The 14,412-nt window shown below is 39.9% G+C and overlaps 2 long non-coding RNA genes across 2 annotated transcripts in view; both read right to left on the bottom strand.

Moving 5' to 3' along the window:
• The window catches only part of LOC117938429, a 438,129-nt gene that overhangs the window by 218,418 nt on the left and 205,299 nt on the right, over positions 1-14,412 (bottom strand). The window lies entirely within an intron of this gene.
• On the bottom strand, positions 2,895-9,012 carry LOC117938430. The gene is made up of 3 exons (XR_004655391.1): positions 9,002-9,012; positions 7,248-7,250; positions 2,895-2,976 (listed from the first exon to the last, which is right to left on the bottom strand). It is a non-coding gene; the product is annotated as an uncharacterized LOC117938430 (long non-coding RNA).

Genomic DNA, 14,412 nt, shown 5'->3' with positions numbered 1-14,412 from the left:
CAGGTGTACATAGAAGACCTTAAATTCTAGATAAATGATAAGAGGTCCTAGGTTTTTTTAAACTGATTCTCAATGAATATTTAGCTTTTACTAGTTTGCAAAAATATTGAATAATGTTAAAAAAATAAAAATAATTTCTTCACACAGTTTTTATTCCTTATTTTCAAAACACCGTGGAAATCAATTTGGGAGTGACATTCAATTTCAATTTTGTCCAGATTTCAAATTTGGGAATCGTGTTGCCTTTTTCCTCATAGGTTTCTTGTACTTTCAAATTGCATAATCATCAATGTCATAAGCAAAGTGTGTCTTTTCAAATGCGATTGCATTTAAAAAGCCATCGAAAACAAGAAAGCACAATGCCTACACTCGGGGAGACATTCACAAATGATTCTACCTGGAATTGAAGACTAATTTAAAACCCTCAAAATCTATAGCCCACTTCTAAATTGAGCACATCTGATTAAAGTTCATAAAGTATACATGAGCATGAGGGAGGGAAAAAAAAACACACACATGAAAAGAATTGTGTAAAGGTCATTATTAGCATGTGGTTAGCTTTGAGGTGTCTCTTATATTAACATGCTGCACAAAAAACACTCGCCATTGTATTGTAAAATTAGACAAGAAGGTTTTAAGGAACGTTGGATATGTATCTATTAAAGGCCTTCAAGAGATCATCCTAATCTATGCAGTCTAAGTAATTCTGAATGATTTACTTGATTGAATTTGAATGAAGTTTTAATATACTAGATTTCCACATATATATGTGTACATGTCCACAATGATGTAAGTGTGTATTTGTAATCATAATTCAAGGGCAGGTGTGCCTACCTTGCTCTACCATTTGCTTGTCATACAGTACTTCCATGTAAAAGACATTAAAGTATCTGAGCAATGATTTAGAAAATAAGGTTTTTTTTTTTACAGGGACAGATTATTATTGTAATTATCATTCATTAGTGCCATCTAGTGCCCACTACCTTAATACTGGGCTTTTTTCCCTCTAACTAGTGCATCCATGCCTTTTTTACATCTGTGCAAATTGCCCACAATACAAAATTGTCATTCTGACAAGTCAAGGGATATCTTCCCATGAAACATTTCAAAATACTGCCTTTCATTCAGGTTACGGGGCGTCTACGTTTACCGATCCCATTCATTTCCCTCTCTTTCCCTGACCCTTTGATAGTGAGAGTGAACGCATATTGTTTGATAGAGAGAGCATATCTTAATTGGCTGCCGTGTTATCGGCCCTGTTTGATAAGCTCCTTTGTCTTGTCCATCGCTAGATAGCCGGCGCTGATGGAAGGGAGGGCATTACTGGGGATCACGTCATCCCGAGACTTGTTCACATTTTATCCCAGTCATTTGGAAATGTCTGATCGGTGGAAAATCAAGTAAAGATCACTGCGTAGGCATACCGGTAGCGCTACCGACACTGGCAGCTCTACTCTGCACGGTGACAAGGTGAGGTCTCACAGCTTGGCAGTATGATAGCCATCTTCTCTGAGATTGGACCAAGACACACTAAGAAAAAAAAGAAGCTTAAAAATTAGCAAGCTACTTTCTCATCTGTGTTTTTTATGTATGCCAGTGGCAGCTAAGATAAGGTTCAGAACAGAACATTCCGCAGTCTTTATATGAATGGTGCCTATAGGTGAGGTAGTCACTAATTCATGGTAAATGCATCATTTGAATATCTGCTTCTAGGTGCAGTGATTCACAGATATGCATGTTATTATTTATACATATTCTGAGAAAAGGTAGAACAAAAGTCATCTGTGTTGAGTTCTTACGCAGAACCTAGACAACCTTAACAGTGTGATAACAGCCCAAGCTACTGTTTTAGTGTTTACTTGATGCTTCTTACTCTCACTCTGGGTTAGAGAGATGTGCAGACAGATGGAGTCCATGTACAATCAAACCGATTAATATGTATGTTTTACTACAGATTTAAAAACTTTAGAATACTCCACTTTGTATTTATTAGTAAAGAGGTCTTATTTATTTGTCTTCGTTTAAAAAAATTACGCCAAACTTCTCAAACGCATTGGTTTCATTCGCAGTAAGAAGCACCAATACCAAGATTTTGTGTTGAGGGATATCAGATTGAAAATAAGGGAAAAACACGAAGAATCGTGATAGTTCTTTTGTACTTGGTACTATTGACTAATTTTCAGAACGCAGTTTGGTGATTGATGCACGAAAATGTAAACCAACCAACACAGGAAAACAACATGACATGTTGTTGAGTTTGCCGGATTGTGGAAGCTGATAAGGGCTCATGTCCTTAACTTTGGCATGTACCAACCGCACTGTACTTGTTTGTGTTTGCACAAAAAACATTAGTAATGTAAGATTATAGAAAATTTGGGGGGAAAAATGTGTTCACACATTGTTTATGTTCCTCATTTTCAAAACGCTGTGTGAATCAGTTTGGGAGGGACATCTAATTCCAATTTTGTTCATTTTTCAAATTTAGGAATCGTGTTGCCTTTTTCTCATAGCTTGCTTGTACTTTAAAAGATTTTGGTATGACAAAACCCAGGGTGTCTATTCTACTGAGATTGCATTTAAAACCACCTTAAACAAGAAAAGATGATGCTTAAAGTCGTTAAGACAGTTAAGAAATGTGCAATAAGAAGCAGCTATACCAACATACATATCTGATTAAGTAACAAGCAACAACGACACAAAGAATCTTGATAGTTCTTCTGTACTTACTGGACACATTTTGGTTGGTACTTGCCAAATCAAGGACATGATCCCTCACCAACTTTCCACCCACCAATACTGTGTGCTGTGCTACCATGTTATTACATTACATGTCACTTAGCTGACGATCCAAAGCAACTTACAATTGCTAAATATGAGATTTGGCACGCCTCTCAGGTTGATGTGTTGCAGTGGCAATCGAACCCAGAACTCCCACACCAAAAGCATGTGTCATATCCACTGTGCCATCACCACCACCTACCACCATGTTGAAAGGAAAGAAATTGCAGTTGGTGCTAAGAATTAACTAATTTCTTTTTTTAGCATGTTTTGTAGCTGCTGGGATATCGTTTGGTAGTAGATGACATACGTATATATAGTTTGAATGCACGTATTGTAAGTCACAGTTTTGCAAAAGCATCTTCCAAATGAACGTAAAACTGTACAGATTTGCTCTTGAGAAGATAATGTGCCTGCTATGGTACATCTGTAGATCTTTCGTGTACTTTGCTTAATTTGGTGTAGGAATTACTCAGATCCTTTACTAAGTATTAAGTTATAGCAAACTTAAAATACTTGTAAATTATGTCATTATCATCAGGAAAATGTACTTAAAGTATTAAAGGTAAAAGTACGCAATACAAACAAATCCTATTTTAGAAACTAGAAAGGATTAAAACAGTTCTGTCAATCAACTAAGTGTTTAGTAGGCTAATCATTTCAGCTGGACTTGGTAGTTTGCTTTATTAAGGAAAAACTATATTATAAACTCTGTGTGTTTTGTTTGCAAAAATCTTAATTTGTAAAGTAACTGAACCTGTCAGATTAATGTAGTGGAGTTAAATGGTACAATATTTATCTCTGAAAAGTAGTGGAGTAAAAGTTGAAGAGGCATGAAAAGAAAAGTTCAAGTTTGAGGACCTCAAAGTACAGTCCTTACAGCAAATGTACTTAGTTACATTCCACCAGTGCTTCATTTTATTGTTAGTATAGTAGTAGTAGTAGTCCTTTCCAACTTTGATTTACACAAAGCTAACCAGGGATGGTTGCTAGACCTCAACCTTGTCTGCCAAAATGTGCTACAGTTGCCTCTCTATTTTATGAGTGTGCAATGTGATTCATATATTGTGCTATTTCAAAAATTGGGGGAAAGAGAAATCCATGCAACTCCAACAACAACAACGAGGCGGCCTGCAACCTTAACCAATGGAAACATGTAGGTGAAATGTGAAAAACAGCATCACTTTCAAGTTCTCTGTGAAAAGTAGAACCAGTCATTTGGATCGGACCGGTTGTCTTCCTGTGACAGCACTGGTAGTTTCCTCACTATTCATGTGGTTGAAACAGGAAACAAAACAGTGGCGAACTCACTGCTGCATGCCACTGCTCAAGAGCGACTTCATTAGGGCATATTCCTTTTCTCATCTCAACACTGCATGATTTAAAAAGATACAAATGGATTAAAAAAGGAAAATTAGGTTGAAATGCACAAAACAACTAAAAGATTACAAAAACGTCGTAGTCACATGCAGTAGCTGTTTATTTAAATGGGAGCTTTGGCTACACCAGTCCCTTACTGTATCAGTTAAGGGACCGCTTTTATGTATTTACCAGTATTTATGGAATGGACCACCCGAGGAAAAATAGGGGAGGGTCATGTCTTTTTATTCTTTGTTGAGGGGAAGGTCACCCAACGTTTATTAGTCTGGAGGAAGGTCACCCGACCTTCATATTAATGAAAACAGCCACATTTCAAAGTGGCTTGTTTGGTGCATACTTTTCCATGAAGCTCTTAGTCCCGGACCCTATCGTTAGCAGATGGTTCTGACCCAACGTCCGGTTGACAGCACCACAAGACTGGACTTGACTTTATATTATATATTTAGTATATTCAAATAGGGACATCAATTCTCTTCCCCAATTTCCTCCACACTTAAAGAAATATCTAACAGAAATTCAAATACATTTCAACTTGAGTATTTATTATAAAAGAACATTTGAATTGACATTTGTTGCCACTATTGACATACCTTCATAGCACACATATTTCCAAAATCTAATCAACTTAAATCTATGTACACTTTGCTTTTTTGTCAAGACCAATCCTTGGCCAATGATCATATATTGCATGTAAAAGCATGCATTTTTGAATGCGGTTTTCATATCTTTCAGACAGATGTGATAGTCACTGTGATGGATTACACAACTGAAGCAAGTTTCACGTCTGTGCATGTTGATCTTATGCTAAATGAATTAACGCAAACCAGTGGCAGACATTGAGGTAGGAAAGACTTGTTTAAAATCTAAAATGTTACAACACAGTTTACTTTAAATATTTCACATTTAAACCATCTGCATTCATAGTTACTAGTTACTTTTCAGAGGTAGTACACTTAAAAACACTGACAATCTCAGAGGATACAACACATTGTTAAATATTAAAGCATTACGGTTGCCAACCTTTTAGGCTTGTGACCCCTTACAAAAGAGCAGTGTGTTGTTGGGGCTTCTTGTACTTCTATATGTAAAAGTTCCACCGCAGGCTAAGAAACGGCTGGGACCTTGGATCATACTGACCAGTGTACGACGTATATCCTCATACTGTAATACCACAAAATTGGTACCAGGACAGAAGAAGAGCAGATTAGTTAAAGCGCCTCTGCTTCACCCCAGTAGGGATACATTGGGGGGGGGGCTCCCACCGTTTCTCCCTCCATGCCTGGTTCTCCCAGAGGAGCAGCCATGGCGACGGTGATTATGTCACCACTTAGTGAACTAACTGACACTGATGGGTTTGAAATGCACTCTACGTCCCAGGGGGCCCCTGCCCCCCCTCCTCCCAGTCCCCCTCGTCCCCGGGTCTGTCAGGCCCCTCTGTGCATGGTGTTGTGTTACACCGGAGTGACGGCAAGGCCAAGTTCAACAGCACAGCCAGCCAGCAGCTCTCTGAAGAGCCTGTTTGAGGGGTCGGGGGGGGGCTCTTCTGACTCACTTCTGGACCCCTTCTGGTGCACCACTACGTCCCCGTCCCCGTCCCCCATCTTCTCTTCTTCCTCCTCCTACAGTACAAACCCTTCTCACCAAAATCAACAAAAAGCTATGGAATTTATCTAGTGAGGATGCTCCAAAAACCAATTACAAAATTGGGAAGAAATAATCATTGTTCTTTGTATAACGAGAATTCAGATACGGTCCACAAAAATCATTTTTGCTTTTCTCTAAAGGGAGTAAAGACTGTGTCCGGTGGGGGAAATGCGAAACCTTGGGCATTACTGCAACAGAACCCTTTTACTTACATTAGAGAAGGTGCTGTTCAGCAGCTAAGACTTGTGCAAGGAGAACAATAATATATGAAGAATATTTATGCATCAAAATTCCATCAAAACGTGTCAGTACCCAAAAACACAAAAAATTCAACTGCTCGCAGCTTCAATAGTAATTATGGCTGGTAATCAGCTACTTAACTAGCCAACTAATTACCTAAAGTGATATTACACGCAAAAGGAGTCATTTTGGTATCAAGTACTTGTCCTCTTTTGGCTTGAATGGTTGCTGTAGTTGGTATTTACTGTCTTCTCGAGGAACAGCAGATACGTTCAGCTTGAGATCACCAAATGAGTCACAAACAGATGCAGCAAATTTGTCATATTTTGACAAAAATGTGTACGTTTGGAAATGAAATGAAATGGAAATGAGCTTCAAGGTTCAGGAATGGTACAGTAAAAATCTTCACGACAATTTTTTGTTGCCACACAAGTTCAAGTTTCACTGTAAATACATAAATAAAAAGATTCATCTTTGACAGTAACGGTGTTGAGTAAGAATCATTAAAAAAGGATATTCTGTTTCCTCAAAAGTCTTAACATCTTAGCAATGAAAAAACTCTTTTGGTTTCTAGCTTACCTGACCTTTTACTAAAACTCATTGTGCATTGGAATGACTAAGACCTGCAGGGGTGCTGTTGAAAACAAATCACTCTACGGTTACATTGACCTACTTTTGGCTACATTATTCATTATACCACCAATAATATTTTCATTGGTTTTCACTGATTGTTCATTGTTTTCCATGTAGCGGCAGATGTGAGGCGCTCAGACCTAAAGGTCTATATATGACTAACTACCCAACAGCATTTTGCTTGTGGACTATTCATTGTACTAAATTAGCAGCATTGTATACATTGCATCACAATACTCATTACAGGAAAAAGTCATACTACCAAAATGACTTACGCAACGCTGGTTTTTACTCATTTCCGCAAACCACCTCCACCTGCTTTCTTCTATTGACCTCTTTACCAACTCTAGCTTCTTCACCATTGTATAATAATTCATAAACAGTACAATAGTAAAGTACGATCGATACAGACTCAGACAAAAAGAAGTTTCTGAATCAGATCGGAACAACATTGCTGGGGGCGAAGGAAAATGTGGCTCATCTTTTTGCATAAAGCCAAAGCAAAGCAAACTTGACCGCACAGATTCAACATTAATACATTTGCGTCAACTGAAAAAGTGCAATGTTTTTACCAACTTTATTAAACAGATGCGTTTGGTAATTAAGATTGAGGGGCATTAGGAATGCTTCAAGGTCACTTAATATGCTCATTTCAGTTTCATACTATATTTTGGATTTCTACTAGGGCATCTTTACATGCTTTATTGTTTAAAAAACATTGTTATTCTCATGCAGTCCGTCTGCATATACCTGTATCCACCCAGTCTGCTCTGATTGGTTGTGTCCATTTCTCTGTGGGTTGAGCCTTTTGATACTTTCACAGTATTTATGTAGCAGACCTACCTGCTTTATAATAAAATAAAGCATGGTATCCTCACTTTTTACAATATGGGACATTGATGATGCATTTCTTAGCCCTCGAAGACTGTATATAATATAGGACAGGCATCGCACAAATACTATATCTTTTATCATCATATTAGGTTACTTATAAGTTTATAATCTCTTTACCGGAAATCATTAGGGTACTTCACTTAAAGCAAATGACACATTTAAATGACTCCTTCATAAAAGGGACAATTGCCAAAATAAATTTCCCAGAAAAGATTATGAGTTATGGTGTTGTCTAGAAAAAGTCTAGCTGTTCTTATTCTTTGTTCTGCATTTATACTGAGATAACAAACTGCTGTCAGATTCTTTTAATAGATAAGTAGTTAATAACATCAGGAAAATGCTTATCCTTAGAACAGATACAAACATGTTGCATCAGCCACCATACCGGTATATCAGAAAAGTGTTTCCCCTTTATCTAACTATGCACACTATATTATATAATATAGCTTGTCACAGAAAGTGTTAACCATAAAACAGGCGAGTTGGTTTTCTTGGTTTCACTCATTACCTGATTGTTGTTTCTGATGCATTCACTGACAAGTGCCATGCAAAGTGGCTGCAGCTTCTGCCTATCAAAGCGCAGGATGATGTGGCCAAATGGCAAACGTCTCAAGTTATTGTCCATTTCCATTAACCATTAGAAAATTGTGACAGGCCAATTATGAAGTCAATCCACACTTTCCTCTCCTCCTATTCACCCCTCCCCTCTCTCCTCATCATGTGTTGGTATAGAGAGACATATGTGTTTAGTCTATTAAAAGAGACAGCCGGCGTGCTTTGGGGAGGTGACCCTGGGGCTGGATGACAGCTTCAGTTACACTAACACATGAGCTCTCCCCAAACCCCTCCCAAACACACACACACACACACACACACCTACTAAACTGCCAACTGAGCTCTACTCCTTCACCTCGCCAACCTCCAACCCCTAACCTCCCAACTTGGTTGATCTGGCAATGGAGCGCGCGTGTGTGTGTGTGTGTGTGTGTGTGTGTGTGGGTGTGTGTGTGTGTGTGTGTGAATGTGTGTGTGTGTGTGTGTGTGTGTGTGTGTGTGTGTGTGTGTGTGTGTATGTGTGTGTGTGTGTGTGTATGTATGTGCGCGCGCAACTTTCCCAGTTAGCTAAAGGGGAGCAGGAGAGAGAAGGGGCTAAATTTAAAATTAAACTACCGAGTAGCCAGTTATGTCAATGGCCACGTTGATAGGCGTCAATTGCTCAGGCCTCTTCGTCCTCACTCTGTTGCTGATTTAATTAAGCTTAGGAAATGATAGAATAACTGCATCCACCTGTGGCGGTTCACATTGTACTAATCTCTTCATTTTGCTGGCTAACCCCCGGTCTGCAGATAGCTACGTTCACACTGTGACTGACCTCTCCTGCACACGACTCACGGGGGAACACAAGGCGCTGGAAAACTTCCCGGATTGACACTCAGAACATTTAGAAAAAGTCGCCTGCCATCTACACAATTAGATCATGATAGATAAAGTCTAATATTGTTGCCAAAACAGGGATGTGGTGAATAGTTTCCACACGCTTTGGTTGTGCTTGGAACAAAAATGACAATATCATTTGGAAAGCTAATAGATAGTGCAAACAAACTGAAAGTGGTGTTTAATCGGTGTCTGATATGGAGGGCGACAGTGGACAGAGATGTTGAAGAAGAAAAAAAAGGAGATTTGCTCTGCAACTCGTGAATTGTGTTACATCATCTACCAAGGGGGAAAAGCTCTGCTACAAGGAAAGGCAGAAAAGCTTGAAGCAAGTTTAGCAATTTCAGCCAAAATTGACAAGGGTCTCCCAGCCACCCAGGCACACCCCGATGGAGTAGCCTCCTACTAAAGTGCCCTAAAGCAAGGCATTAACACCTCAATCTGCTCCACTTAATACTGCCTAGCTGCCAGTAAAGCTGTATTGGAGGGTTTAAAGATGGCTTGAAATGACAGTAAGAACTAAATGAGAGATGTGAACTTCAATACCCAGAAATCATGTGAAGTGGCATCAGTAAACTGCACATGTACACTCACTAACTGGCCTGCTGGTGTGTGATGTGATTATACCAAAGAGACAAGAGAGATCCGACAATGACGAGTCCAGTTTTGTCTGGATGGAGTGGACACCTAGTATTTAGGAGGCCATTTGGATTTAGTTTTTCTTTTACTGTGGTGCTAGAATAATCTCTGCCAGCGTCCCGGTTAGACAACAATGTCATTTGGCCCAACAGATGGATTCTCGAGCATCCAAATTAGGGGTGACAAGATGCTTTTTTTTTAGCCCTGTGATTTAGGCTGGTTGAGGAATCATTCCATTTATCAAGCAAAATGTCAAACATTTCCAAACTCTAAAGATGTAATGTTGGGGCTCCGGGAACTTGCTTTCCCCCCCCCTTTTTTTTTTTTAATAAAGTATTATTTGAAATATTAACAAATGAATCAATGATAACAAATAATGTTGTAGTTACAGCCAATACAGTACAATGTATTTTGTTTTAATGCATTACATCACACAAAACTCCTCACATTATGCAACACAAAAACTTGTTTACTTTTTCATGATTATTCATAAGGATTGCATTTGATCACATCCTCACAATTTGATTCCACTAATAATGAATGCAATGTCAGGAAATTGTGAGAAAAGTTCCACCAGAACCTCCTACTTGTTTTGTCCGACCAGTGGTTCAAAAACCCCAAAATGTTCCATTTACAAATTAATAATGAAACAGAAAGCAGAAAATCCTGAAGATAGCTTAACTTACTAAAATGGTTGTTTTTTAAATTACAATCTTGTGCATTGTGAAGAAGAGCGAGTCAACTTACCAAGTAGATAACAGCAACATCTTAGAACACTGGCAATGCTTGATGTCAAAACAAGGAAATAGTTATCTAAAAAGTAAGTTAAAATATACACAATGAGCCATTCTTTTATGAAAAGCTGCTCTGCATGTCCTATGTACATATTAGACTTAGGGTTGACAATAAATTACCCACGTTGAGCTTTGGGGTTGAAGTCACTGAAGTTCCATTCAAGTTGGTGCCCCAAATGATACAAGCATGATGGAGGGAAACAGGAATCAAAAGGAAGAAGCAGGAATGACAACAATGTGAATGAGAGAGAAGGGTAGTGACAGCTCCACTTTGCAGAGACATCATGCATTTCTGGGGAATTTAGGCACGAGGGGCTTGGAGGGCTTAGCATTTCCGTGAGGCTGAGGCCTGCGTTTTGACTGGGAGAGAAAAGACCAATTAGGCCATTAATGTGAGTGCTGACGGGCAGATTATTCCCCTGGCTCGTCTGCCCCTTTAAAAAACAGGCAGTAATAACAATAAAGCCAGTAATAACCCAGCTCTTAAAGGGACAGCTGGGGCCGTGCAGGGAGTTCTCATCGCAAACATAATGTACGCTGTAATTCTCAGCAGCCTTGGCGTCAGAGCCTAATGTCCTTCACAGCTGGCTTCACATGTTCGAAAGCTGCCAAACAGGCTCCTGTACACTTCCTGGGCCCTTTGTTTGAACCCTGGACTTGGGACTTTGAGACTATTGTTCACTCTTGTAGGAAGTTTTGCATTTTCAATCAACAAGCGCTACCTTGAAGTTTCAAGGTAAACGGAATCCACAGATGACCCAACCACACACCTAGAACACACGCTCTCATGCACACCCTAAAATGGATACAATGCATATTCACGTATGCACACAAAGTGTCCCTACATTGGAAGTCTCTAGCACTCCCAATGAGTTTCCTGCTGTATTCCAGTATTTCCAGGTTTACAGTTACAGGCCAAAAGTCAGGGGTAAGGGGTCGAGCGTTGCACTTCTAACAATGATGCAGGTGCACTATTCAGCTCCAGTCAGCAGCAGCACATGGACAGCCACCCAGTCATTCAATTAAGAACGCTGATCAACACACACACACACACACACACACACACACACACACACAATGTCGTGACCACTCCTTGGACCCCATGTAGTTGGGGTATTCTCTTACGGAGCTGGGATTGGGAGCGAGGAATACGAGCAGTGCTGCCGTCCCGGGGACAAAGGCAGGGTGGCCCAGGGCCTCAGGCAGGTTCGGCCCTTGGACCTCGAGGTCCATGAGGATCCCCCCTTAAACAGCCAGGTGTTCCAACAGGAGGGACTTTGTGGAACTGTTGCAACATTAATTGGAATGGATAAAAAAAAGAGATGCCTGCTGTTGGTCTGTTGCTTTGTGAGATTTGCATGGTTTTATATTTTATTTTGTAGTGGCCATGGTGGTATGTTGGTTACTCATGGTGAAATATGCCAAACGCCGGCTGAGAATTCTGTAGTTGCTAAGTATGACATACTTTTAAACTGGCTTTGAATACCAATGCAATGACTCTGCCAAATGTCAATGACAAACAATCTACAGATTGTCCCAGCCTTTCATCTACATTTCTATCTGCTTAGGCTAACCTTGGGCATTTTAATCTGAATACCATGGCCCACAAAGTAGTCTAGCCACCATCAACGTCCATCCAGTTCATCTAATGGGCTGTATTACAGGGCAATAAGGGTGGTGATAGAACAGTGGATATGATACATGCCTTTGGTGTGGGAGATCCGGGTTCGATTCCCACTGCGATACATCAACCAATGTGTCCCTGAGCAAGACACTTAACCCCTAGTTGCTCCTGAGTAGTGACCATGTAGTGACTTTTACTAAAAGTCCAATATTAGACTGGATACCAATATTCAAACAATATGTAGCCTATGTAACAAAATAATAATTGGCTGTATCTTCTATTGTATTAAAGAAGATGCACTATATGTTTAGTTTTTTGTATAAACAACATTGAGTTAAATTACCTCTTTTGTTATATCATATAGGCAGCAATGAAATCCTATGATGTATCATAGTTACTGGTGCTTAATATATAATCTGGTCACAAACTTGTCTTGCCTATCCTTACTAGTATTAACTTTTGTTGAAATACAAATATTTTATTATGAAAAGTTATTTTTAGAAGTATGCTTGAAACCAAAAAAGAGGTTTTGGATGGGAACACAAGCGACATAATTTAAAAACCCTGTGGTAACTCCAGTAGGAACTGTGACCGGGTGCTGACCCACAACTCTCCTGGGTCATTCCCACAGTCCTTTACAGGTAACAAACCCATGTCCCTCACTCTGGCTGGTTTATCCACAGGGTAAAGTTGAGGTAACATGAGTGTGTATGGCACAAAGCTCAATTCTTTGTGTGCTGATGACTAGAGAGGATGGTCAGACACAGATACCACACCTGCGCTATCTGACTGACAAGGCCTTTGCTTCGCTGTGCTTTACTGTTCCCTTCCACACACCCATACTGCACACAGTATTTATATATAAGATCAGGGGGTTAAAGGAAACAGGATTTAAAACAGCAGTCCCCAGCTGTTATTGACTTAACTTATGGCCTTATAAGTGCAGTTTCCACCGCAAAGCATTTTGGTCAAAAATGTCTTTGAGTGCAGTTAGTGCAGACACCCCAAACTCCCATATATTAATCTGCTATATATAAAAAGCCCTAACTTCCTTCTCTCTCTTTCCAGGAAAACATATATCACAGCCGGTGTCCAAGGCCAGAACCAACAGCGTCTGTATGCCCGTTTAGGCCGGTCCTGGACCGACACCCATGTCAAAGGTCAAACAATCCATCCTCATCCAGAAGTACCCTTGTGTCTTTTAATATTAATTTCCTTGCAATTGCTCTTGACGGAATTGTGTGGTCTCTGTAATGGTAAAATTATAGATTTTGGTCTAGACATACTCAAACTTTAATTGCCTGATTTTACATGTGTATGTATACAACACGACTACAAAGATGATGTGTGAAAAACCAATGCACTATGGTTCTGTAGAAAGAAACTCTCTATAGCATAAAAAAACAATATCAATTTTCTGGTCAGAAATCAAAGTATTAGCCAACCTGAGAGGCAGGACATTCCAAGGGATAGCAAGATAGTATTAAGATGTTAAATAAGATTATTAAATAGATTTTGGATAGTATCACTTTTCAAGTCGACATCTAGACAAGAACGTTAATGTTGAACAATTCTTACGTTCATTTACAATCTGTCATTTTCTGCAAAAAAAAAAAAAAAAAAAACTCAAAAAAAAAAGTCAGCAAAAGTTTTTATTTCCTTTCAAATCTTTGTTTGACCTGGTAATGACTCATTTTGAACTTGTGACGGGAGGTTGTGAGTGGAAGGAGTTGTTATCTTATGTTTTACGAATTTCTGGATGATACAGTGTAACAGAGTTTTCGAAACCAGTCAAAAGGGCCGGCCAAACCGGCTCCTCTCACAGCTCTTGTAATAAATAAGATAAACCTTTAGTATCATCGTTGTAACCTGAGCGAGGGTCCTTGTGCACTTGGCCTGCTGTACTGTGTGTCTGCTATGGGACAAAACCCTGATTCCAGCTTGAAAACACAGACTCTATAACCCCTAAACTCCATCATCTAACTTTAGTCCTTAAAAACCCATCAGGCCACGATCCCCTATAGCCGACGGTTATGACTCCTCAGCTAACACCTGGCTCTGCAAGCGTGTCGTATCACAGCTAATCGTATTAGGCTAATCGCTCCCAGATCAGCACATCCACGCCAACCCCGGCGCGACTCTGTGACCCGGCCAGGGAACCCTCACTCGGGATCAGACCGTGAACTTATCTCCCCCAAAACCAGACCCCACCCTTGCTGTTGCTTAGAGGGACGAGGGGCGGGGGAGGACGGGAGGGTGTACGGATATGACCAGCTTCCTTTGGGAGGACTAAAAGTTACTTGTGTTATGAACTGGTGGCACTTTGGTTGAACCATCTCCTGCAAAGAGAGT

Source organism: Etheostoma cragini, chromosome 23 (assembly GCF_013103735.1).
Source record: "Etheostoma cragini isolate CJK2018 chromosome 23, CSU_Ecrag_1.0, whole genome shotgun sequence".
Classification (NCBI taxonomy): domain Eukaryota; kingdom Metazoa; phylum Chordata; class Actinopteri; order Perciformes; family Percidae; genus Etheostoma; species Etheostoma cragini.
The sequence above is the reverse complement of the archived record's forward strand: the minus strand, read 5'-3'. Positions and strand labels throughout refer to the sequence as shown.